The sequence below is a fragment of the Phyllobates terribilis genome, unplaced genomic scaffold (assembly GCF_046119375.1).
Source record: "Phyllobates terribilis strain yellow unplaced genomic scaffold, ASM4611937v1 Scaffold_2__4_contigs__length_985480577, whole genome shotgun sequence".
Lineage (NCBI taxonomy): Eukaryota > Metazoa > Chordata > Amphibia > Anura > Dendrobatidae > Phyllobates > Phyllobates terribilis.
The window spans coordinates 101,175,639-101,201,972 of NW_027362762.1; positions in this window are offsets into that span (position 1 = coordinate 101,175,639).

The following is a 26,334-nucleotide window of genomic DNA, read 5'->3' on the forward strand; positions in this document are numbered from 1 at the left end:
TAGTCCCTATGAGGAGGTAAAACTTGCGACTCCTCCTCTGAAAAAACCTTCCAAAAATCCTGAATAGGTACAGGTAATTCCCCTTTTTCCACAGCCGCAATGTGACCGTTACAACACTTATCATAGCACTTAGGACTCCATGACTTAATCTCATTAGTAGACCAGTCCAGTAATGGATTGTGCAGTTTTAACTAAGGCAAATCTAAAACTACTGGACAAGGTAAATTATTTAATACCACCAAATCCAAATTTTCCTGGTGAATACCATTGATAGTGAGGGGAAATTCAGCAACCTTGTGAGTAATACATTTCAAAGGAGTGTTGTCAATAGCAATCACAGAAATAGGTGATGACAAAGGTTTGGATTCCAATTTAAGTTTTTCCAAAAACCCCTTATCAATCACATTAAGTGTTGAACCACAATCCACAAATACCTGAAATTCAATCAAATCTTCATGGAATAAGGTACTCCCTGAAAGAAATACTCCCTTAGAATTCAAACAAGCAATACGGGCGTAACTGACCTTTTTTTTTTCTTTGCTTAAACGAAGCTCACAGTTCTTAATTAAATGGTCAGATTTACCACAGTAAAAACACAATCCCTTGGAAAACCTGCGGTCTCTTTCCTGAGAGCGGAGTGACATCGCCCCAACCTCCATCGGTTCTCCGCCATCCGAGCAGACCCTCTGAGGACTAGGAGCTGCCATTGCAGGAATTTTCTCATCATTAACCCTGGCACGCAGTCTCCTGTCCACGTGTGTAGCTAATTGCATGGCCTCTTGCAATGTCACAGGTGCAGGAAATGCAATCAGCAGATCTTTAACCCTTTCACTTAGACCGGCAAGAAACAAACATTTTAACGCCGAATCATTCCATTTCACTTCTGAAGACCACCTTCTGAAGTGTGTACAATAATTTTCAACATCACCTGACCCCTGCTTCAAACGTCTCAGTTCTGTCTCAGCAGATGAGACTCGATCAGGATCGTCATACAATAACCCCATAGCAGAAAAAAAATCCTCCACTGATCCAAAACACGGATCATTAGGTTGGAGAGAAAAGGCCCTGGCTAGATAGAGAGTCAAATAACACTGAAGTCCAGAAAAGCCAGAAGGGCGGAGCTGGAATAAATAGGCAGCAGGTCACGTGACCAAAATAGAAAAAAACTAACAGGAGAGTTCTAACACCTGCTCTGTGTGTCTTTAAATTCTTAGTGGGGTTTTTCCTGAAATTGGTCAGCTGTTGGACTCACTGCATACCCTATAACTGCATAGCAGACCCTCTCCTTTCCAATTTGATCATGTCGTACCTTGTTACTGTGGCCATGCTCTGTGTGTCTTTAAATTCTTAGAGGGGTTTTTCCTAAAATTGGTCAACCCTCTCCTTTCTAATGGGAACATGTCGTACCTTGTTACTGTGGCCCTGCTCTGTGTGTCTTTAAATTCTTAGTGGGGTTCTTCCTAAAATTGGTCAGCCGTTGGACTCACTGCATACCCTATAACTGTATAGCAGACCCTCTCCTTTCTAATTTGAACATGTCGTACCTTGTTATTGTGGCCCTGCTCTGTGTGTCTTTAAATTCTTAGTAGGGTTATTCCTAAAATTGGTCAGCCGTTGGACTCACTGCATACCCTATAACTGTATAGCAAACCCTATCCTTTCTAATGGGCACATGTCGTACCTTGTTACTGTGGCCCTGCTCCGTGTGTCTTTAAATTCTTAGTGGGGTTTTTCCTAAAATTGGTCAGCTGTTGGACTCACTGCATACCCTTTAACTGTATAGCAGACACTCTCCTTTCTAATGGGAACATGTCGTGCCTTGTTACTGTGGCCCTGCTCCGTGTGTCTTTAAATTCTTAGTGGGGTTTTTCCTAAAATTGGTCAGCTGTTGGACTCACTGCATATGTGGCGCCCCTGAGGGTTCAACCGCCACAGGGATGCTGCACTTCTTTAATGGAGTGTAGTGTTCCTCCTCTGTGGTAAGAACAGTGTGAGGGTCAGGACTCTACCTCCACATCCAACACCACATTTCTCCACCAGAGGGGGCTAGAATGCACTTTGTGCTGCCCTCCTGGTTACAAGGAGACTGGGGAACCAAGAGTTAGGGGAACCATTTAGTGGGTGAGGGTGGAGGACTCACATTTTAGTGACACTTTAGATTTCATATTTAATAAAAAGCCATTTTTGGTTCTTGGTCTTTGGGCTGTCAATTACTGTGATCTCCCACCCTGAACGTGGATCCTGTGTGGACCTGCAGTGGATGGAGACACAGCCCTCGTACCTTGGCCTTGGGTCGAGGGGCAGGTTGTAGACAAGGAATGTCTCGACCCGGTCTAGGATCACGAACAAGAAGGCCCGGAGCTTAGGAGTGTAGCTCCACAGCAAATGGATCCCAGGGAGGATGCAGACGGAGCGGTATACGCCACCTGTCCTCACTACCTGATATACTCAGAGGGAGTCCGGCTGCAAGAGGGGTACCGGCCCCCGACACCTGACTTTGCTACTCCATGTCCTAGTCAGGGAAGCCCGGTAGGCCCTGAGGATCCCATCGGGTATCGGAAGGAGCGGAGCTGCCACCCGTGCCCTTTTTCTGAGAGGAGTTCAGAGGGAGACCCGGCCTATCTACAAACACACAGACAGGAAAGCTCTCGGTCTGTAGTTTAGGAACACTCTGTTGCGGGGTCCAGATCGAACGCTGGACTTACTCGGAGGTTGTCGGACCCCCGTCCCTGGTGACTGCAGAAATCCGCGAGGAGCAGGGAGTCGCCTTCCTTCCGCCATCTCTTATGTGAGTAAAGCCTTGGAAGTTCACCCCTATGGCCTCCGGACTCTTTATTCTGCGCTACACCGCACTACGCAGGCTTTCTAGACTACAATCCTCTCCATCCTGTCTCTCTGGCCTGAGGCCCTGCTCCGCCTGTGGGGAGTAGTAACAACGCCGGCTGCCCTAACACCAGGCCTCAGCGGACTGCAGCAGCGCTGGTGGCCTTCACCAGGTACCACAGGTGGCGTAGTCGTAATTAGCCACTCAAACCGGATAAGCCCATACACCCTTTTTAATGTGATGGCCCTGGGCACGGAGCGGGTCCGGGCCACAGCTGCACCCCATCTCTCCATCACAGGACCCGACTCCGAGTCCCCCATCTCCCAGGGTAAACAGGGGCTTCCGAGAAGAGACGTCACACATACCCTATAACTGTATGGCAGACACTCTCCTTTCTAATGGGAACATGTCGTGCCTTGTTACTGTGGCCCTGCTCCGTGTGTCTTTAAATTCTTAGTGGGGTTTCTCCTAAAATTGGTCAGCCGTTGGACTCACTGCATACCCTATAACTGTATAGCAGACTCTCTCCTTTCTAATGGGAACATTTTTTTTACTGAGACCCTCCTCTATGTCTCTTCAAAGGGGTATTGAGTTGCGTCCACATTTTTCGCAGCCCTTGCAGTCACTGGATGCGCAATAACAGTATAGGAGACCCACTTGTTAATAATGGGAACAACAAAGCATAGCCGGCTGATGGTTCTCTAACAATAGCTAGGGCCGGCTGCTGACCTATTAAGAATAGTAAGGGCCGTCTGATGTCCCTATAAAAAAAGGCTTTATGACTTTCAGAGTCCCTCCATCTTAAATGAAACAGGATGTGTCTGATGATGTGTCACACACCACATTGCCAGATAAGGTTGTAAAATGTTAAAATGATATTTCCCGGTGAATGCATTTGTCTTAAAAAATAACGTAGAAAACCCCCAAAACAATAGGCTCTTTCTTTAGTATAAAAAACAGTGTCACCAATTTAACCTCAATGTAATCACATTGTTCAGCTCATGCGACTCCTCCTCCAACTCCGAAATGACCACATCAGTCACAAGCTGACAGCACTGCAGCACTGCCTTGGCCAAGCGGCAAAAGGCTGTTCTGAAGATAACATGCTTAATGCTTAATTGACAAACCGCCCAGCGCTGCAGAGTTGAAAGCTGTAACACAGCAGCCTGATCTGTGGCTCTCACCGCTGAACATACTGTACAGCCAGGCATGGTCGTGTGTGACAATGGGCGGAACCTGGTGACGAAGAAATGACATCTGGGGTAGATATGGTTTTCCTCTATGCCAGTCCTTTCACTGAGCTAAAGAATATGGCTGTGGTGAAATACAACTCCCACTGAGAAGCTGTTTCAGATTGAAAAACATTGTGCCCACCAGAGGATTTGATTCTGAGGGCCAACCTTTCTCACCCGCTCAAGAGCCCCATAGCAGCTGCAGAGTTAGTGCTATCATGAACTCTCCTGAGACAGAAGCCAAGGCACACCAGAGGATTCTCTGGTGGGACCGTCCAACCCTGCCGAGAAGCAGTCCTGGCTAAGAAAAGTGTGTGGGAAGGTTCCCGGACACACTATGGCTTCTTTTTAACTGAGGAGGAAACACACGCAAACACAGGGAGAACATACAAAGTCCTTGCAGATATTGTCCTTGCTGGGATTTGAACCCAGGATCCCAGCACTACAAGGCTTCAGTGCTAACCACTGATCCAATGTGCTGCCATTCACCCTCTAATATCTGACAGGCTGGAGAAACTTGCACCTACTGCCCTGCCGAAAAGCAGCCCTGGCTAAGAAAAGTGTGGGGGAAGGTTCCCGGACACTCTATGGCTGCTTTTTTAATGTGGATCGGCCATGCTTATGCATGTTATTTCTCAAAACGCATTACTAATCAGGCAATTGTGACGCGCCCCTGGGCCTGTGTCGCGCTGCGGTGCGCACGCGGGAGCTTACCCGGAGCCGGATCCGTGGAGGGTTGTAATCTCGTGGCGGTGACCCGGTCCGTGCCCAGGGAGTCAAACTAGACGGCAGTCTATTAGTAGTAAATAGTTGATGACTACGCCACCCGTTGAGTGCAGCCAGGAAGCTGCTGCTGCAGGGCAGACCGCTGAGGCCGGTGGTAGGATGGTGCAGCGTGATAGTATAACCCCCAACGGGAGGGGTATGGCCTCAGGGCAGCCGACGTGGATGATGGGGGTAGCAGGAACCACTCAGAGACGGTACGGTGTAGTTCAGGGTCTTTACTGGTAACAACGACAGACCCTCCCGGAGTACTTGCTAGCAAACGGGGCCTGGTCAGTCTTTGAGCAGATGGGATCTCCCCTGGCCAGGCGTAGTTGTAGGCCTCCCAAACTGACTGTACTCTTCTGGCTACCTTGCTAGAAGCTGATGTAAGTAGCCCACGTCCCTGAGTGTACCGTGTGGTGCTCACCCGTATGGCCGGTGACTCGGGGCCTTCTAATGGCTTCCGCTCCACGATGGCGGTGCTGGTCCCACGCGTGTGACCGTGCCTTCGGGCTTCTGGGCCAGAGGACCTGAAATCCCCTGCCCGACGGATTCTGCTGCTGGGTAGGAGTTAGTCCCCACAGCCTCGGACTCCGGGTCCGGTAAAGAATCTTCTTAGTCAGGGCGAGCTCTGTAGCTGCCAGCCCCTGACTCCTTGTAACTCTGCTGTTTCCTATGCTGCTTCTCTTCTCCACTCTCCTTGTCTGACTCACCCTGCCTCAGCCCCGGGTTTATACAGGGGAAGTTCTTCCCCTCCCAAGACTGGGCAGGAGGTGTGGCATGCACAGGATCCCTGACCAAAGGACCTCCCACCTGCTCTCAGACATAATATCTCTATCACTGTGGCAACCAGACCCCTGGGGTGTCACATTCCCCCCTAGTGAAATTTAGTACTCCGGGACTAAACACATTTAGAAAAACATAACAAAGTATAACAATAACAATACTATAAGAAAAACACATAAGATGGTTACGGCGTGTCCGCAACCGGATGCAGTCTTTGAAGAAAAGCAAAGGTGTCCATTTCACCAACACAGGGAGACGTAACCAGGTAGGGGTCTGTCCTACCCCGAGTCCTTAACAGTCTCTAGTCCATCCTGGGTTACGCTCCAACTATATACAAGGATTCCCGGTAAATCCACCAAGGTTTCCTAAAAATAACTAGAAACACAAAATTATACACAAGCAACAAGACACAGAAAAACATAAATAAAACAATTTATACACTTTAAATTCTCCAGCGTGCGGGTAACTGGCCTCTAGTGGCCCGAGTGGACCTACGGAGCTGACTGTCTGGCCCTGAACTACAGGGTGTAGGAGCTGTCAAGGGTAAACTGGGCAGCTGTCTACCGGCTCTTTGTCTCACTAGGGGTACGGCAGGCTCACTATAAGCAGAGGGTTGATTCTCCTGTTCTGCTTGTGTGGAGTCTTCTGCCTCCTGGACCGGCGGTTCTTCCAGCTCTACCCGTTGCTCCGTAGGTTCTTGGGATGATGGTTGGAGGAAGGTGAGTACGGGTACCACAACTGCACCATTGACTTGAGTCCAAGACTGAGGAAAGTCCCCGAGCACGGTACTAACCATATCTTCCCTTTCTTCCACGGGTCGATGGTCTTCTTGTTCCTCTTCAGGGTTCCTCAGTTGTTCGGGACACTTCTTCAGGTGGTCCCGGGATACAATGGCTGTGGTTTCCCCTCCGTCTTTACTGATGGTACAGACCTTCGGGTTCTCGTGGCTTGAGGGCAGTACGGTGTACGGGTCCTTCTCCCACTGGTCGTCCAACTTGTGGAGCCGTCTCTTCCTCTTCAAGACCTGCTCTCCGGGTACCAGGGGAACAGCGGGAGCATACTGGTTGTAAATTTTCTCTTGTCTTTCCCTAGCCTGACAGAGACTTCGCTCCACGCTCTCCTGTACTCTCCGGTACTGCTGCTGCCTCTCTGTGTCCCAGTCTGTTTCTGGTGAAGTGTCCTCGGGGGTCAGGACTCCCATTTCCAGGTCAACAGGTAACTTACCAGGTCTTGCCCTCATTAGGTAAGCCGGGGTACAGTTGGTGGAACCTACCGGGATGTGGTTGTATAGGTCCACCAAATCGGGCAACTTTTCAGGCCACAGACTGCGTTCTTCCAGGGGCAACGTTTTTAGAAGATCCATTACCACCTGGTTCATTTTTTCACAAAGTCCATTAGTCTGCGGATGGTAGGGTGTCGTCCTTATCTTCCGGCAGCCATACAGATTGCAGAATTCCTGAAAGACCTCCGCTTCAAAGGCAGGTCCCTGGTCCGTCAGCACTTGGTCCGGGTACCCGTGTGGACGGCAGAAGTGCTGCTGGAAGGCTCTAGCTGCTGTTTGAGCCGTTAAGTCCTTGACGGGGACGACAACCAAGAACCGGGAGTAATGATCCACGATGGTTAACGCGTAGACGTAGCCACTTCTGCTTGGGGTCAGTTTTACATGATCCAAGGCTACCAGTTCCAACGGTTGCCGGGTGACGATGGACTGCAGGGGAGTCTTCTGGCTGGCTCGGTCCTTCCTTCTCAGGTTGCACGGGCCACAATCTCTGCACCACTTCTCGATGGTTCCCCTCATGCCTACCCAGTGGAACCGCTCGCGCAGCAGGAACTCCAGCTTTTTCCACCCAAAGTGTCCAGCTCCGTCGTGGTATGCCTCCATCACCATGGCTGCGTCTCTTCGTGGCACCACTACTTGCCAGAGTAATTCATGCGTCCGGGAGTTAACCATTCTGCGGCACAACTTCCCTTTGTAAAGGAACAGTCGACTCTTCTCTGCCCATAGTTGTTTGGCTTCCTCCGGAGCGTCTGGTTCAAGGCGAGCCTCCGGCCGAGTCAGCATCTCCTTCACCAGTCGGACGGCAGGGTCGCTGTCTTGCGTTTCCGCCCAGTTGTAGTGGGGTAAGGGGTTCAACGTAGCAGCCTGCTTACTCCTTACCCGGTGGGAATACTGAATAGTCCCATGACGGTGGAACGCAGGGAGTTCAACTTCTTCCAGTCCCTCCGGATCTTCTCCTCCGTCCGGCAGGTTGGGCATCCTGGACAGGGCGTCCGCGTTGGTATTGGAGCGTCCTGCCCGGTATTTAATTGTGAACTCGTAGTTGGACAGACGGGCCATCCACCTCTGCTCCAGGGCACCGAGTCTTGCCGTGTCCAGGTGTGTCAGCGGGTTGTTATCCGTGTACACGGTGAACCGGGAAGAAGCGAGGTAATGCTTAAAGCGCTCAGTGATTGCCCATACTACGGCCAGGAACTCTAACTTAAATGAGCTGTAATTCTCGGGGTTCCTTTCGGTGGGTCGCAGTTTTCGGCTGGCGTAGGCGATTACTCGTTCCTTCCCCTGCTGGATCTGGGACAGTACGGCTCCTAGCCCGATGTTACTGGCGTCGGTGTAGAGGATAAAGGGCTGGCTATAATCCGGGTACGCCAGGATTTCGTCCCCCGTGAGGGCCATCTTCAGCTGGCGGAAGGACTCTTCTTCCAGCTCTTCCCATTTGAAGGGCGGCTTCTGGTTCTTGGCCTTCCGGGACTGGCCTATCAGGAGGTCCTGCATAGGTGCTGCCTTTTTGGTGAAACCGGGAATAAACCTTCGGTAGTAGCCTACCAACCCGAGGAACTGCCGCACTTCTTTTACGCTGGAGGGGCTTGGCCATCCCTTAATTGCGGTGATCTTATCGGGGTCGGGAGCCACTCCGTCAGTGCTCACCACGTGTCCCAGGTACTGCACCTTTGGTTTCAGGAGGTGACACTTGGAGGGTTTCACCTTTAGGCCGTAACTCGCCAGAGCCTCGAACACTTCCGCCAGGTGTTTCAGGTGGTCCTCATACGTCTTGGAATATACGATGACATCGTCCAGGTACAACAGGACCGTCTCGAAGTTTCTGTGGCCCAGACAACACTCCATTAGGCGTTGGAAGGTTCCTGGTGCGTTGCAGAGTCCGAACGGCATGCAGGTGAACTCGCTAAGTCCCATCGGGGTGGTGAATGCGGTCTTCTCCCGGTCCGCCTCTGCTACAGGAACCTGCCAGTACCCGCTAGTGAGATCCAAGGTAGAGAAGAAGTTAGCAGATCTTAAAGCAGCCAATGACTCCTCTATCCTTGGTAAGGGGTACGCATCCTTGTGTGTGATACGGTTGATTTTCCGGTAATCTACACACATCCTCATGGTGTTGTCTTTCTTTTTGACTAAAACTAATGGGGCTGCCCAGGGGCTACAACTATCCCGGATTACCCCAGCCTCCTTCATATCTCTAAGCATCCCCTTGGCGTGTTGGTAATGTGCAGGGGGTACGGGTCGATACCTCTCTTTTATGGGAGGATGATCTCCCGTGGGGATGCGATGTTCTACCCCCTTGACTCGCCCGAAGTCTAACGGGTGTTTACTAAACACTCTCTCATACTCTTGAACCACCCGATAGACTCCTTGTTTCTGATGTGAGGGAGTGGAGTCAGTACCCAAATGTAGTTGCTGACACCAGTCCTCCATGTCTTTCTTAGAGCCGTTACCTTCCTCCGGGTGAGATGGAGGCAAGGGTTCCACAGATTGTATAGAACTTTGATTAGTGGTATATAATTTGGCTAGCGTGGCATACCGGGGCAGGTACACTTCCCTCTCCCCGATATTTATTATGCGAATGGGCACCCTCCCATGGCGTACATTGACCACCCCCCGTGCTGTCAAAATGGTGGGCCTACTGTCTGAGTAAACTGGTTCTACCATTGCCTGGTAATCTCTACCTCTCAGACCAATAGCTGCCCGGCACCAAATCATCATTTCACTTTTTGGGGGCATGGCAATAGGAAAAGGGTCACACATTCTTACGCTACCAATCTCACCGCCGGAGAGTTCCACTTGTTTCCGTTGCATCAGTGCCCGGATCTCTTTCTGGAGCACCCGCTGCTCGCCGGAGCTGGCATTCTTGGCAACCTGCTGTAAAAGGAAAATCACCTCTGCAAGACAATTTTCAATTACATTAGTTCCTAGAGTTATTTTTGGGTGACTCTCATGTTTATCGATATCTACAATGATCAGTCCCTGTGCGGCCAGTTCGACTCTACCAATTTTGATGGTCACCTCTTTAAATCCGATCTGTGGCACGGGCTGACCATTGCTGGCGATGATACTCAAGTCGTCGTCGGGGTAGCGGGTAATATCCGAGTCATTCCAGTACTGCTTGAAGAGCACGTACGGGATGGTGGTGACCTGTGACCCGGTGTCCAGTAGGGCACTCATGGGAATGCCATCCAGTACCACAGGCAAGACTGGACGTCCTCCCACATATCTGTCGCGCCAGTTCGATGGGCCTGGTGATCTTTTTCCTGGGGGTTGGCCCTCTACCCCAGGTTGTGCCCGTTTAAAGAACAGTACCTTGCCATATGTCCGGGTTGATTGCAGCGGCGGCAGATGGGTCGTCCGTCCTCACTGTATCGGTCACTGGGTCTTCCTCTGGCCGGTGGGGTCCTCCTTGGTCGACGCCACGGGATGTCCTCCGGTCCGGATGCCAGCTGGATCTTCCCTGGGGTGGAAACCTGTAAAGACTGCACAGTTCGGGTTAGCGCAGCAACGCTCTTAGCTAGCTCTTGGACCTGATGGTGTAGGTCTGGAGCCGGGTCATTGTCCAAAGCCTGCGCATCAGCTCCCACAGGCCCTGCTGACAAGGGCGCCGCCTCCTGGTAGTAAGTGGTAGTGGGGCGTCTGTGGGTCACAACGCCACCTGGTGCCGGTTCTCGGAGCACCCGGATGGCTCTGTCCTTGAACTGTGCAAAGTCCAGATGGGGATCCTGTAAGGCCATTGCCCGCAACTGGGTTCGGTGGGCATTGCAATATAAACCCTCTATAAATTGTTCAGTCAACAGCCTGTCCTCGTTTCCCACCCCATCAGGGTCGGTCTGCTTTATGGCCCTCAGGGCCTCTTGTAGGTTTAGTGCATAGTCCCTTATACTCTCATGCGCTCGCTGCTTGCACCCGTAGAATCTAAGCTTAATCTCGGCTGAGGTGCGGGTATCAAAGGTGTCCTTCAGCCGGGTTAGTATCCCTGCGACAGTCTTCCTCCCAGGTGGCCAGGATTTTACTTCCCTTTTGGCTGCCCCGGTTAGTTGGGCCACCAGGATGCTCACTTTTTGCTCTTCTGTGAGGGGGTACACCTGGAAGAGGCTATCCAGCTTTTCTCTAAAGTCATGCAGGGTATGTGACTCCCCTGAGTACTGGGGTAGCCAAGCTGCTCCCGGGATATAGGGCATGGTGAAGGGCATAACTGCAGCAGCGGTAGCGCTGGCGGGGGTTGAGGCAGTGAAGCTCTCCTCCGTATCCGACATCTTCCTCCCCCCTAGTGGACCGTGGCCTACCTTGCGATGATCCTCTTCCGTAGGCCGCGGCTCCGCAGTGGATCGTCAGGGTTGAGGACCTTCCGTCGCGCTCCTGTGACGTCGGCGTCTGCTGGGCTCCTTCCAGGACCTTACGCAACGTCCGGACGTGAGGCGGGGCTTCAGTTCTCGCGCGCTTTCGGAGTCCACGCCCCTCTTCTTCCCGCGCGGCGTCCTCAAGATGGCGTCCAATGGCGGAAAAACTCCACGGATGGCGGGAAGAAGGTCGAAGATGGCGCCGGATGGCGGGAAAACTTCGCGGATGGCAGGAAGAAGGTAGAAGATGGCGCCGGATGGCGGGAAACCTTCACCACTGGTAAGTTTGAACAGTCTTTGCTTTTCAGGCACGCAGTACCCGGTGGTTGCGGGCACGAAATCCTGCCGACTACGCCAAAGTTGACGCGCCCCTGGGCCTGTGTCGCGCTGCGGTGCGCACGCGGGAGCTTACCCGGAGCCGGATCCGTGGAGGGTTGTAATCTCGTGGCGGTGACCCGGTCCGTGCCCAGGGAGTCAAACTAGACGGCAGTCTATTAGTAGTAAATAGTTGATGACTACGCCACCCGTTGAGTGCAGCCAGGAAGCTGCTGCTGCAGGGCAGACCGCTGAGGCCGGTGGTAGGATGGTGCAGCGTGATAGTATAACCCCCAACGGGAGGGGTATGGCCTCAGGGCAGCCGACGTGGATGATGGGGGTAGCAGGAACCACTCAGAGACGGTACGGTGTAGTTCAGGGTCTTTACTGGTAACAACGACAGACCCTCCCGGAGTACTTGCTAGCAAACGGGGCCTGGTCAGTCTTTGAGCAGATGGGATCTCCCCTGGCCAGGCGTAGTTGTAGGCCTCCCAAACTGACTGTACTCTTCTGGCTACCTTGCTAGAAGCTGATGTAAGTAGCCCACGTCCCTGAGTGTACTGTGTGGTGCTCACCCGTATGGCCGGTGACTCGGGGCCTTCTAATGGCTTCCGCTCCACGATGGCGGTGCTGGTCCCACGCGTGTGACCGTGCCTTCGGGCTTCTGGGCCAGAGGACCTGAAATCCCCTGCCCGACGGATTCTGCTGCTGGGTAGGAGTTAGTCCCCACAGCCTCGGACTCCGGGTCCGGTAAAGAATCTTCTTAGTCAGGGCGAGCTCTGTAGCTGCCAGCCCCTGACTCCTTGTAACTCTGCTGTTTCCTATGCTGCTTCTCTTCTCCACTCTCCTTGTCTGACTCACCCTGCCTCAGCCCCGGGTTTATACAGGGGAAGTTCTTCCCCTCCCAAGACTGGGCAGGAGGTGTGGCATGCACAGGATCCCTGACCAAAGGACCTCCCACCTGCTCTCAGACATAATATCTCTATCACTGTGGCAACCAGACCCCTCGGGTGTCACAATTGTCCAACTCTATTCAATAAATTAAATGCGCAAAGAAAGATGTATGTGTGTCAAAGCACCACCGACAATTGCGAGTTGATGTTGGACGGGCTGCCATTGCTTCTGCAACAAGCTCAATTACAGGACTTCCTGGGAGAAATGACACGCAGGGTATATACGGTTTCCCTCTATGCCAGTCCTTTCACCGAGCTAAATACAACTCTCAGCAAAAAAATGTTGTGGACTGGCTCTGTACCGTCCCTGGCCACATTCACCTGTCCACGTGTTTGTGGTTAGGCGGTCCTTCCCAGTAAGTGCACTGGGGAGGGCACAGGTAATTTTGTGGGACCCGTGCTTGTGGAAGGCAATACCGGGAAATATAGTGGCGGCTGGGGACCGAGTATGGACACCCGGCCGCCGCCAGCATGAGGTTATGAAAAGCTTCCGCCTCGACGAGCCTAAAAGGCCATATTTCAAGTGCAAGCAGCTGTCAAAAATTTGGCAGCACAGTATTGCAGCCTGTGGTTGGGTGGCTGGCTGCATACTTGTGCTTGCATTCCAGGGAATAGGGTAGGAACAACTGAATGCTGCAGTGGGACAAGGACGTGGACGGTGATTGTTGCAAGTCTGCAACAACAGGTGCATGGCGGGAGGCATCTTCGCATGCGCCAAGGATCACTTATGATGGGCACACTTTTAGGCAGTGACCTGGGAGTCAGAGATGCTTCCAGAGGTCTTCCCTATGCTGTTCCCATGTCTTTTCAGCACTGTATGCATGTGTCTGATGATGTGTCACACACCACATGGCCAGATAAGGTTGTAAAATGTTAAAATGACATTTCCTGGTGAATGCATTTGTCTTAGTTGAAGCAATACAAAAGTGCATCAAAAACGTTACGTGTGAACATAGCCCAAGGTGTGGAGGAGTATTTTTGTTTTTGGTTATTTATTTTGCCTTATATACAAGTCATTACCCTGGAAAGGATGTTTCTTAACATATTTCCCAGGAAAATCCATTTTGGTTTTGTTTTTGTATGTTTTATTGTGAGTTCGTAAAAATTGCATAATACTCTGACCATGTGTTATGTTCTGCTACCAGAGCTAAGGAAAGAGAGGAAATCTGTCCCTACGATAGAACTCAGCTGAATCCCTACGATGTAACAGGGAACCTGATCCTGCGATCAGACCTGCTAAAGTCCTAAGCTAGTCTGTACGGAGACCTATAGATGTGGGGAAGGAATCCCTACAAGTACTAAGGACTGGGAGGAAAATGGGACACCTCCTAACAGAAATAGTAGCAGACAGACAAACAAACAAAATATATAGAACACTGAGGTCCGTAGACCAAGCAAACTAGCAGAGTAAGATACAGAGCACAGGCTAGCTAGAAAGTAGTTATACAATGAAGTCCAGCAAAGCCAGAAGGGCGGAGCAGGATTAAATAGGCCAACGAGGTCATGTAACCAGCAAAGGAAAAAACCTAAGAGCAAGGTTCTAACACCATGTTGTTGATAGCAGTGATCTGGGAGTCAGAGATGCTTCCAGGGGTCTTCCCCATGCTGTTTCCATGTCATTTGAGCACTGTTCCCATCGATTTGGGCAATTTTTAGGCCCCCTGCAGACCGCTGGGGGGAGCCGCCTGAAAAATGCTCAAGTTTCCCATAGACTTACATTGGGCTTGTTGCTCGGGTCGAGCACCCGAGTATTCCAATTTGCTCGACCTGAACAACGAGTACCCGAGTATTTTGTGCTCGCTCATCACTAAATGCCAGCAGTGGCGTACCGCCAATGGCGGCAGACCACGCGACTGCTATGGGGCCCGTGAGCCGGGGGGGCCCCATAGCAGTCACTCCCCTTCTGCACACCCCGCGTCGCTGTTTCATTGCCGCCACCGCCCGCCGGCACTGTGTTCAGGCATGGCCGCATGCTGTGCGGTTGTGTCTTGTAATGATAATGATGGCAGGGGCGACACTGCACCTTTAATTGTGCTTGTGTCGCCCCTGCCATGTCATTACTACAAGACACAGCCGCACAGTGCGCGGCCATGCCTGAACACAGTGCCGGCGAGCAGCAGTGGCAATCAAACAGCAGAGCGGGGGGTGCAGGAGAGACACACCGACGGAGTGGGGCCCTGTTGAGGGGGGCCCTGTTGAGGGAGGGGCCCGATTTAGAGGGGGGTCCCTGTTGAAGGGAAGCCCCGAGGGGGGCCCTGTTGAAGGGAGGCCCCAAGGGGGGCCTTGATGAAAGGAGGCCCCGAGGAGGGCCCTGATGAAGGGAGGCTCCAAGGGGGGGCCCTGATGAAGTGCCGGCATTTAAGCAGTGCCGGCGGAGCGGGGGGTGCAGGAAGGGGGCCCCGATGAAGTTCCGGCAATCAAAAACCGCCGGAGGTCCTCCCTGCGGAGATGCTGGGGGAGCGGTCTGGGCCCTGACGGCGAGTAGGCCCCTCTGATGGCCCATAGCCTGTGATGGCCATCATACATACCGGCGGCCCTTCATAGCTGGACTTGACACAGGCCAAGGGGTAGGTAAGTGAGGCTTGTCGCCAGATTCCCCATATAAAATATATTTCTAATGTGTCTTGTGTGTATGTCAGTGTGTATGACTGCGTATATATATATATATTTATGTCTGTTTTATGTGTTTTTAAGAATGTTTTCAAGTATGTACGTATGTCTGTATGTGTACTTATCTTTTTGTGTATGTGCATGTCTGCGTACAGTGTGTGTGCATGTCTGCATATCGGGTGCGTGCATATCTGCGTACTGTGTGTGTAAATACATGTGTGCGTACTGTGTGTGTGCATGTCTGCGTACTGTGTGTGCATGTGTGCATACTGTGTGCGTGCATGTGTGTGTACTCTGTATGCGCATATCAGCATACTGTGTGTGTGCATGTCTACATACTGTGTGTGTGCATGTCTGCGTACTGTGTGTGTGCATGTCTGCGTACTGTATGTGTGCATGTCTGCCTACTGTGTGTGTGAGTGCATGTCTGAGTACTGTGCGTGTGCGTGCATGTCTTTGTACTATGAATGTGTGTGTATTGTCTGTGTGCATACTGTGTGTGTGCATGTGTGCATACTGTGTGTGTGCATATGTGCGTACTGTGTGTGTGACGCGCCCCCTGGGCCGCGTGGGGCACCCGGAACCGGGCCTCTTGTGGGATGCTGGGGGTTGTAGTCTCCGTGTGGCGTCGACCCGGTCCGTGCCCAGGCTGGTCAAACCAGTGGCAGTCTTAAGTACTAACAATGTCCGACTACGCAACCCGTGGATTGCGGTCAGTGGGGACCGCCGCTGCGCTGCCGACCGCTGAGGCTGATGTTGTTTGCGCAGCCGAGTATGGGATAACTCCCCACGGGAGAAGTATTGCCTCAGGGCAGCTAATGTGGATGATGGGAGTGATGGTGTGAGTGTCCCAGTACTGATGGTGCTGGTGCGGCGATGAAACACAGAGACGTGTGGTTGCAGTTTCCAATGCTTTACTCACAGTTCTTTACTGGTCCTAGTCACCTCAGTACCGGCGGTGACTGCCCAAGCCGTGCTGCGTCCACCAGGCAAGGGGCTCGACCAACTCCCAGGCAATTCCAGAGTGTGGCACAGGACTCCCTTCCTTTCCTTTCTCTGGCCGTCCCCACCAGTGACCCACCTTTGTCCAGCTTCCTCGGGCCTTCTGTTGGCGAAACCTCTCTCCGTTTTCCCTGACCCTATGTGGTATGCTTTCCTGGTGGATGTAGTGAGGGGTCGCACCAAGATGTGGTCACAACCTCCGGTTTTGGCTGAGGATTAGTCGCCTCCACCAATTTGGGTTCCGGTACCCTGCTCTGTCAACCCTTCACCCTGTATCTCCTGGGCATATGGGGTTCCTTCTGTCCTCGTGTCTCTGGGCCTTTCTCTGTGTTCCTGTTCCTTGCTTCCTTTCTTACTGTCCTTTCTGTTCATTCTCCTTTCTCTCTCTCTCAGGCTCCAGCCTCCTGACAAGGCCTGCCTGCGGAGCAGAGCCCATGCAGGGGCTCTGCTTCCTGTCTTCTCCTCTCACTCTTAGCTTCTTCTCTGCACTGCACACTGATCTAAGATGGTGCCCACCTTATATACCTCCTTCTCACACCCGAGCCCAGGTGACTAGCAACCAATGGGCTCCTACCTATGCCCAGAGACCCACCCCTATCTGCTCCTACACCACTGGGTTTTCCTCCCCCTCCCCACTCCAGCCAGGAACAGATGCTGTCGTGCCTGCACTTCTGTGGGAGCACCGTTGAGCTGTCCCTCGGAAATGGGGTGTGTGTGGTGCATGCAGCCTACCGAGTCCTGGTCCACACTCCATCCTTACCCGGGAGTGGAATATCACACCTCTGGTCTGAGGTGCAATACCCCTGTAGCAGCCGAGCCCTCGGGGTGCTACATTCCCCCCTGGTAAATCACAGCACGTCCTCGGGCTGGAATAGAATAAAACAATTTAAAAAACATACAAATTTTTAAAGTGCACTCACATATAAGACATTAACCAAAAACTCATCCCTTTATGGGAGGTACTCTTTTCTTTTTAACGTTACTGATACTCTTTTTCTTTTCTTTAACATTCTTCTGTCACTAGCTATGGTCAAAACTACCGGAACTCTTTTAGCATATAAAACATCACATGAAACATTTGCATTATTATTCTAGCAGCATATAAAACTTTTCAATATAATACTTTTTCAAGTAAAAGATTCTTGAGCTCTGGCCGCTGTGCAACTTGCGACCAGGTAAAGGTGCAACAGTCCATTTAATCCTGAGGTAGACGTTGCAGTCTTTTTATAAAACCAGTAGGGGGAGCTTTAAGAAGCGCAACTATTTACAGGATGGCCGCTCTCAGTCCTCGGCCAGTGGGGATAGGGGAATGGCTGCTCACAGTCCTCAGCCTGGTTAGAGATTAGGGGCACACAGGTAACAGTCCTTTTAACAGTTCCACACTAGTCCCAACGGGGACCACACTTCAATCAGCAACAGTTCTTGTACCCTGACGGGTAACTATGTACAGTTCCATTTTACCGTTTACTGGTAACGGTGTCCTCCTGATGCTCCTTCCTCGTACTCTTCAGACCCGTCCGGGCCCTCAAGGTAGTCCATGTCTGGGCGGTATCGCAGCTCCTCCTCTGTTAGACGGTGGGCATGGAGGGCAAACAGTCCCTTTGCGCCCTTGTGCAGCAGGCCTTGCGGCGGGGCCTGGAAAAGGCCGCTGTTGATGACGCCCGGGGTCAGAGGGTGCGACTTTGGGCCTGGGCGCGGGCTGGTGGTAGCAGTGCCCAGGGCTGGAGGGCTCGGCTGTGGGGCTTGTTGCGGGGTCTGGAGCAGGTCGGTGTCTGCAGCGCCCCAGATTGGCGGCTCCACCAGGGGGCCCGGGAGCAGGCTGACGCTGGCAGCGTCCGGGACAGGGAGACTCCTCTTACCTGCTCCCGCGACCGCTCCTGCATCACACGTCTTCTCCTGGCGCTGGTCGGGGCCCGCGACGGCTGGGGCACTGCCGATGCTGGGCAGCTTAGTCTGCTGCCGGGCCGCCATCTTGCTCTCCGTTCCTGGTGTCCTCCTCCCCCCTGGTGGACCGTGGCCTACCTTGCGTTGATCTTCCTCCGTAGGCCGCGGCTTCGCAGTCGATCGTCGGGGTTGAGGACCTTGCGTCGCGCTCCTGTGACGTCAGCGTCGCTCCCTCTCCCTTCCAGGACCTTACGCAGCGTCAGTGCGTGGGGCGGAGCTTCGGATCTCGCGCGCTTTCGGCGTCCACGCCCCTCTCCTTCCCGCGCGGCGTCCCGAAGATGGCGCCCGATGGCGGGAAAACGACTGCGGATGGCGGGAAGACGGCGGGAAACGACCCAAGATGGCGTCCGATGGCGGGAATCGACTCTGGATGGCGGGAAACGACTTCGGACGGCGGGAAACTTCTGAAAATGGCGGGAAACTTCTTTTCAAGGTACATGTACAATCTTCTTCAGGAACGCAATACCCGCTTGTGGCGGGTTGGTAAAGATCCTGCCGACTACGCCAAAGTTGACGCGTCCCCTGGGCCGCGTGGGGCACCTGGAACCGGGCCTCTTGTGGGATGCTGGGGGTTGTAGTCTCCGTGTGACGGCGACCCGGTCCGTGCCCAGGGTGGTCAAACCAGTGGCAGTCTTAAGTACTAACAACGTCCGACTACGCCACCCGTGGATTGCGGTCAGTGGGGACCGCCGCTGCGCTGCCGACCGCTGAGGCTGATGTTGTTTGCGCAGCCGAGTATGGGATAACTCCCCACGGGAGAAGTATTGCCTCAGGGCAGCTAATGTGGATGATGGGAGTGATGGTGTGAGTGTCCCAGTACTGATGGTGCTGGTGCGGCGATGAAACACAGAGACGTGTGGTTGCAGTTTCCAATGCTTTACTCACAGTTCTTTACTGGTCCTAGTCACCTCGGTACCGGCGGTGACTGCCCAAGCCGTGCTGCGTCCACCAGGCAAGGGGCTCGACCAACTCCCAGGCAATTCCAGAGTGTGGCACAGGACTCCCTTCCTTTCCTTTCTCTGGCCGTCCCCACCAGTGACCCACCTTTGTCCAGCTTCCTCGGGCCTTCTGTTGGCGAAACCTCTCTCCAGTTTCCCTGACCCTATGTGGTATGCTTTCCTGGTGGATGTAGTGAGGGGTCGCACCAAGATGTGGTCACAACCTCCGGTTTTGGCTGAGGATTAGTCGCCTCCACCAATTTGGATTCCGGTACCCTGCTCTGCCAACCCTTCACCCTGTATCTCCTGGGCATATGGGGTTCCTTCTGTCCTCGTGTCTCTGGGCCTTTCTCTGTGTTCCTGTTCCTTGCTTCCTTTCTTACTGTCCTTTCTGTTCATTCTCCTTTCTCTCTCTCTCAGGCTCCAGCCTCCTGACAAGGCCTGCCTGCGGAGCAGAGCCCATGCAGGGGCTCTGCTTCCTGTCTTCTCCTCTCACTCTTAGCTTCTTCTCTGCACTGCACACTGATCTAAGATGGTGCCCACCTTATATACCTCCTTCTCACACCCGAGCCCAGGTGACTAGCAACCAATGGGCTCCTACCTATGCCCAGAGACCCACCCCTATCTGCTCCTACACCACTGGGTTTTCCTCCCCCTCCCCACTCCAGCCAGGAACAGATGCTGTCGTGCCTGCACTTCTGTGGGAGCACCGTTGAGCTGTCCCTCGGAAATGGGGTGTGTGTGGTGCATGCAGCCTACCGAGTCCTGGTCCACACTCCATCCTTACCCGGGAGTGGAATATCACACCTCTGGTCTGAGGTGCAATACCCCTGTAGCAGCCGAGCCCTCGGGGTGCTACATGTGCATGTCTGCGTACTGTGTGTGCGCATGTCTGCGTACTGTGTGTGTGTGCATGTCTGCATATGTGAAGGGCCACTGAGACTCTTTCGCCCGGGGCCCATGAAGAACTGGAGCTGGCCCTGGTTGAAAGCAATGATGGAGTAGGGATAGTCATGTGACACTCCCTCTCCCATCATTCCTCTTCTGCTTCTGACGCAGCGGTGTGATGACGCGCCACGCTGTGTCAGACAGTGGAGCTGGCAGCTGCTGAGGTGATGACAGAGACGTGCTGCAGAGACTGAAGCAGCGGGGAATGAGGAGCGGTGAGTATGTATTTATTTATTTTTATAAATCAGTGAGTACTGATAATACTGGAGGACTGGGGCTGCATTTTACCCTATGGTGGGGGCTGCATTTTACTCTATGGGGGGCTGCATTATACTGCGCACAGGACCATAGGGTGCATTATACTGTTTGCAGGACCATGGAGAGCACATTATACTGTGTGCAGGACCATGGGAAGCGCATTATACTGTGTGCAGGACCATGGGGAGTGCATTATACTGTATGGAGGACAATGGGGAGCGCATTATACTGTGTGCAGGACCATGGAGAGTGCATTATACTGTATGGAGGACAATGGGGAGTGCATTATACTGTGTGCCGGACCATGGCGAGTGCATTATACTGTGTGGAGGTCCATGGTGAGTGCATTATACTGTGTGGAGGACCATGGGGAGTGCATTATACTGCATGGAGGACCATGGGGAGTGTATTATAAAGTGTGGAGGACTATGGCGAGTGCATTATACTATATGGAGGACCATGGTGAGTACATTATACTGTGTGGAGGACTATGGTGAGTGCATTATACTGTATGGAGGACCATGGCGAGTGCATTATACTGTATGGAGGACCATGGGGAGTACATTATACTCTATGGAGGACCATGGGGAGTGCATTATACTCTCTGGAGTGTGGAGAGGTGTGGGGGCCATTATACTTTATGTAGGTCCATTATACTGCATGGAGGGCTGTGTGGGGGTCACAGTTGGGGGTTCATATTGTGTTGGGGTCACCATACTTTGTCCTGGGAGTTGAGGTGAGGTATAGCAGGCAGAGCTATGGAGTCAGTAAGCTAAACCTCCGACTCCTCAATTTCCATGACACCGACTCCAACTCCGACACTCCGACTCCCTCATACATGGCTCATGTTTAAGTTATAAATTTACTGTAGCGCAGATTCATCTCAGCTAAAAGTCTAGACCCTTAGATCAGAAATAGGACAGACATTTATAGGACTTTCCCAAATTCTTATGAAAAAATATTCCCCACAAACTGCATTGAACTACTGTACCCAATTTATTATATATTTTAGGAGTCGGAGTCGGTCCATTTTATATCGACTCAGACTCCACCAAAATGGGCTCCGACTCCACAGCCCTGACAGTAGGGTCATTATACTGTGCATGTAGAGGCTAATGAGGAGGAATGCACCATGGGGATATCATACTGTGTTTAGGGGGGGGGCACTTTTGTTGGCATCACATTTTATGGGGCAATGAAGGAGGGATCTAGGACTTCATCAGGAGGAAAATTACTATATAAAGGCTGGAAAGTTGTGAGATCTGCTCTTCTGTGACCCTGACAATTATTTACATTTTTTGGGGGGGTGGGGGGGCCCGGGTGGGGGGGCCCAATTAGAACTTCTGCTGTGGGGCCCCATGATTCCTATGTACGCCCCTGACTGCCAGTAATACTGACAAATAGACTGTCGCTGAAAACGGACAGTAGCACAGATTCTGTTAGATGGTGCTGCTCACTGTATCTTAAACTGAGGTTAGATACGAGGAGTTTATCACGTGCGCGATTAGATACGCTTAGAGTAACACATGCTGGGATTACTACATTACTGCTCCCATAGAAGTAGACAGAGCGAGGTCACGCATTATACTACTACTCCCATAGAGGTAGACAGAGCAAGGTCACACATTACACCACTGTTCCATTAGAAGTGGATGGAGCTGGGGGGGGTCACACATTACACCACTTCTCCCATAGAAGTAAACAGAGGAGGGTCACACATTACACCGCTGCTCCCATAGAAGTGGACGGAGCAGAGTCACACATTACACCACTGCTCCCATAGAAGAGGATGGAGCGGCATCACACATTACACCACTGCTCCCATAGAAGTAGACAGAGGAGAGTCTCACATTACACCACTGCTCACATAGAAGTGAACAGAGCAGGGTCACACATTACATCACTGCTCCCAAAGAAGTGGATGGAGTGGGATTACACATTACAATACTACTCCCATACAAGTGGATGGAGCCGGGTCACACATTACACCACTGCTCCCATAGAAGTTGGCGGAGCGGGGTCCTTCCTGGTATATGCCCCTCCATCCTGGTATATGCCCCCATTCTGGTATATGGCCCCTCCATCCTAGTATATGGTCTCGCCATCCTGGTATATGGCCCCCTTTCCTCATATATGGCCCCCCATCCTGGTATATGGCCCCCCCATCGTGGTATATGGACCCCATCCTGGTATATGCCACCCATCCTAGTTTATGGCCCCATCTTAGTACATGGCTCCATCCTGATATATTCACCTCCATCCTGGTATATGGCCCCATCTTGGTATTTGCCCCTCCATCCTGGTATATGGCTCCCCATCCTGGTATATGCCACCATCCTAGTATATTGCCCCATCTTGGTATATGGCTTCATCCTGCTATATGCTCCTCATCCTGGTATATGGCCCCATCTTGGTATATGCCCCTCCTTCCTGGTATATGCCCCCTTCCTAGTATATGCCCCTTTATCCTGGTATATGGCCCCTCTATCCTTGTATATGGTCCCCCATCCAGGTATATGACCCCACCTTGGTATACGGCCTCACCCTGGTATATGCTTCTCCATCCTGGTATATGGCCCTCCATCCTGGTATATGGCTCCATCCTGGTATATGCCTCTCCATCCTGGTATATGCTGCCATCCTGGTATATGCCCCTCCTTCCTGGTATATGGCCCCTTCCTCCTGATATATGGCCCCTCCATCTTTGTATATGGCCCCTCCGGCCTTTTATATGGCCCCTCCATTCCGGTATATGGCCCTCTTTCCTGTTATATGGCCCCCCACCCTCGTATATGCCCCCCATCCTAGTATATGGCCCAATATTGGTATATTGCCCCATCCAGGTATACGCCCCTCCTTCCAGGTATACGCCCCTCCATCTTGGCATACGCCCCTCCATCTTGGTATATGCCCCCATTCTGGTATATGTCCCCATCCTGGTATATCGCCCTCCATCCAGGTATATGGCCCTCCACCCTGGTATATGGCCCCTCCATCCTGGTATATGGCCCCCCATCATGGTATATGCCCCAAATCCTGGTATATGCCTCCATCCTAGTTTATGGCCACATCTTGGTATATTGCCCCATCTTGGTATATGCCCCTCCACCCTGGTATATGGCCCCATACTGGTATAAGGCCCTCCATCCTGGTATATGGCTCCATCTTGGTATATGCCCCTCCATCCTGGTATATGCCCACATCCTGGTATATGGCCCCTCCATCCTGGTATATGGCCCCCCATCCTGGTTTATGCCCCCTCCATCCTTGTATATGGCCCCCCACCCTGGTATATCTCCCCCATCCTAGTATATGGCCCATTCTTGGTATATGGCCCCATCCTGATATATGCTCCTCCATCCTGTTACATGGCCCCATCTTGGTATATGCCCCTCCATCCTTGTATATGCCTCCAACCTGTTATATGGCCCCATCCTAGTATATGCTCCTCCATCCTGTTATATGGCCCCTCCATCCAGGTATATGGCCCCTCCATCCTGGTATATGCCCCCATCCTAGTATATGACCCCATCTTGGTAAATGGCCCCATCCTGGTACATGCCCCTCCTCCCTGGTATATTGTCCTATGTTGATATTTGCCCCTTCATCCTGGTATATGCCCCTCCATCCTTTTATATGCCTTTACATCCTGGTATGTGGCCCCATCCTGGTATATGGTCCCCCCATCCTGGTATATGCCCCACATCCTGGTATATGGCCTCTTAATCCTGGTATATGCCCCTCCATCCTGGTAGATGGCCCTCCATCCTGGTATATGGCCACATCCTGGTATATGCCCCATCCTAGTATATGGCCCCATCTTGGTATATGGCCTCATCATGGTATATGATCCTCCATCCTGGTATATGATCCTCCATCCTGGTATATGGCCCCATCCTGGTATATGCCTCTCCATCCTGGTATATGGCCCCATCCTGATATATGGCCCCTTCCTGGTATGTGTCCCTCCATCCTGGTATATGGCCCTCCATCCTGGTATATAGCCCCTTCCTGGTATATGGCGTTCCATCCTGGTATATGCCCCCCCATCCTAGTATATGACCCAATCTTGGTATATGCTCCTCCATCTTAGTATATGCCCCTCCATCCTGGTATATGGTCCCATCCTGGTATATACCCCTCCATCCTGGTATATGGCCCCATACTGCTATATACCCATCCATCCTGGTATAGGCCCCTCCATCTTGGTATATGCCCCCCATCCTAGTATATGACCCAATCTTGGTATATGGCCCCATCCCAGTATATGGTCCACTATCTTGTTATCCTTCCTGGTATAAGATAAGATAAGATATACTTTATTTATCCCGGAGGAAATTGCGGTATCACAGCAGCAGAACACAGATCTCGAACATGACACATATGATAACATAACATTTGGAATGCTTTAGACATTGCTTTCAGACATTTGTTAAACACCCCCATAGCTGTTGGAACAAACGATCTCCTGTATTTTTCCTTTTTACACCTTAGTTGTATTAGGCGATTGCTGAATGTGCTCTTCTGTTTCGCAAACAGTTCATAAAGCGGGTGTGTGTTGTTGCCCATTATAGCTCTGCACTTCTTCTTAATCCTATCCTCTACCACCTCTTCAAAAGTCCCAAGCTGTAGGCCCACCGTCGCGCTAGCCTTCTTTATAAGTTTGTTGAGCTTGTTGGCGTCAGCAACACGCACACTGTTACCCCAGCAAATTATTGCCGCAAAGGTGGCACTAGCCACAATGGATTGGTAGAACACCTCAAGCATTTTGCCACACACATTAAAAGACCTTAACTTCCTTAGGAAGTACAATCTACTCATCCCCTTCTTGTAGACCTTCTCCATGTGGCACTTCCAGTCTAGCTTGCTATCTAGGTAAACCCCCAAATATTTGAAACTGTCCACCATCTCCACATCCTGACCGTCAATGGTAACAGGTAGGCATACCTTCTTGCACCTTCCATAGCTCATCACCAACTCCCTGGTTTTCTTAACATTTAGTTCTAGATGGTTAGCCTGGCACCATACTACAAAGTCCGCAACCACCCTTCTATATTCCTCTTCATCCCGGTCCTTCCCAATACCGCCAACTATCACAGAGTCATCCGAGTACTTCTGGAGGTGACAACGGTCTGATTTATACTGAAAGTCAGCTGTGTACAATGTAAAGAGGAATGGCTACAGCACTGTTCCCTGCGGGGCTCCGACACTGCTCAGTACACTATCTGATGTAGCCGTCCCCCACCTAACAAACTGTGGCCTATCCGACAGGTAGTCAATTATCCAATTCACAAGTCCCTCATCCACCGCCATTTTAATCAACTTTCCACGCAGTAAGAGTGAGTAAGTATATGCCCCTCCGTCCTAGTATATGCCCCCATTCTGGTATATGGCCCCTCCATCCTAGTATATGGCCTCGCCATCCTGGTATATGGCCCCCCCATCCTCATATATGGCCCCCCATCCTGGTATATGGACCCCATCCTGGTATATGCCACCCATCCTAGTTTATGGCCCATCTTGGTACATGGCTCCATCCTGATATATTCACCCCCATCCTGGTATATGGCCCCATCTTGGTATATGCCCCTCCATCCTGGTATATGGCTCCGCATCCTGGTATATGCCACCATCCTAGTATATTGCCTCATCTTGGTATATGGCCCCATCCTGCTATATGCTCCTCATCCTGGTATATGGCCCCATCTTGGTGTATACCCCTCCATCCTGGTATATGCCCCCTTCCTAGTATATGCCCCTCTATCCTGGTATATGGCCCCTCTATCCTAGTATATGGTCCCCCATCCTGATATATGACCCCATCTTGGTATATGGCCCCACCCTGGTATATGGCCCCACCCTGGTATATGCTCGCTCCTCCATCCTGGTATATGCCCGTCCATCTTGGTATATGCCCCTCCATCCTGGTATATGGCCCTCCATCCTGGTATATGGCTCCATCCTGGTATATGCCTCTCCATCCTGGTATATGCTGCCATCCTGGTATATGCCCCCCATGCTGGTATATGCCCCACCTTCCTGGTATATGGCCCCTCCATCCTGGTATATGACCCCTCCAGCCTTTTATATGGCCCCTCCTTCCTTTTATATGGCCCCCCACCCTGGTATACGCCCCCCAT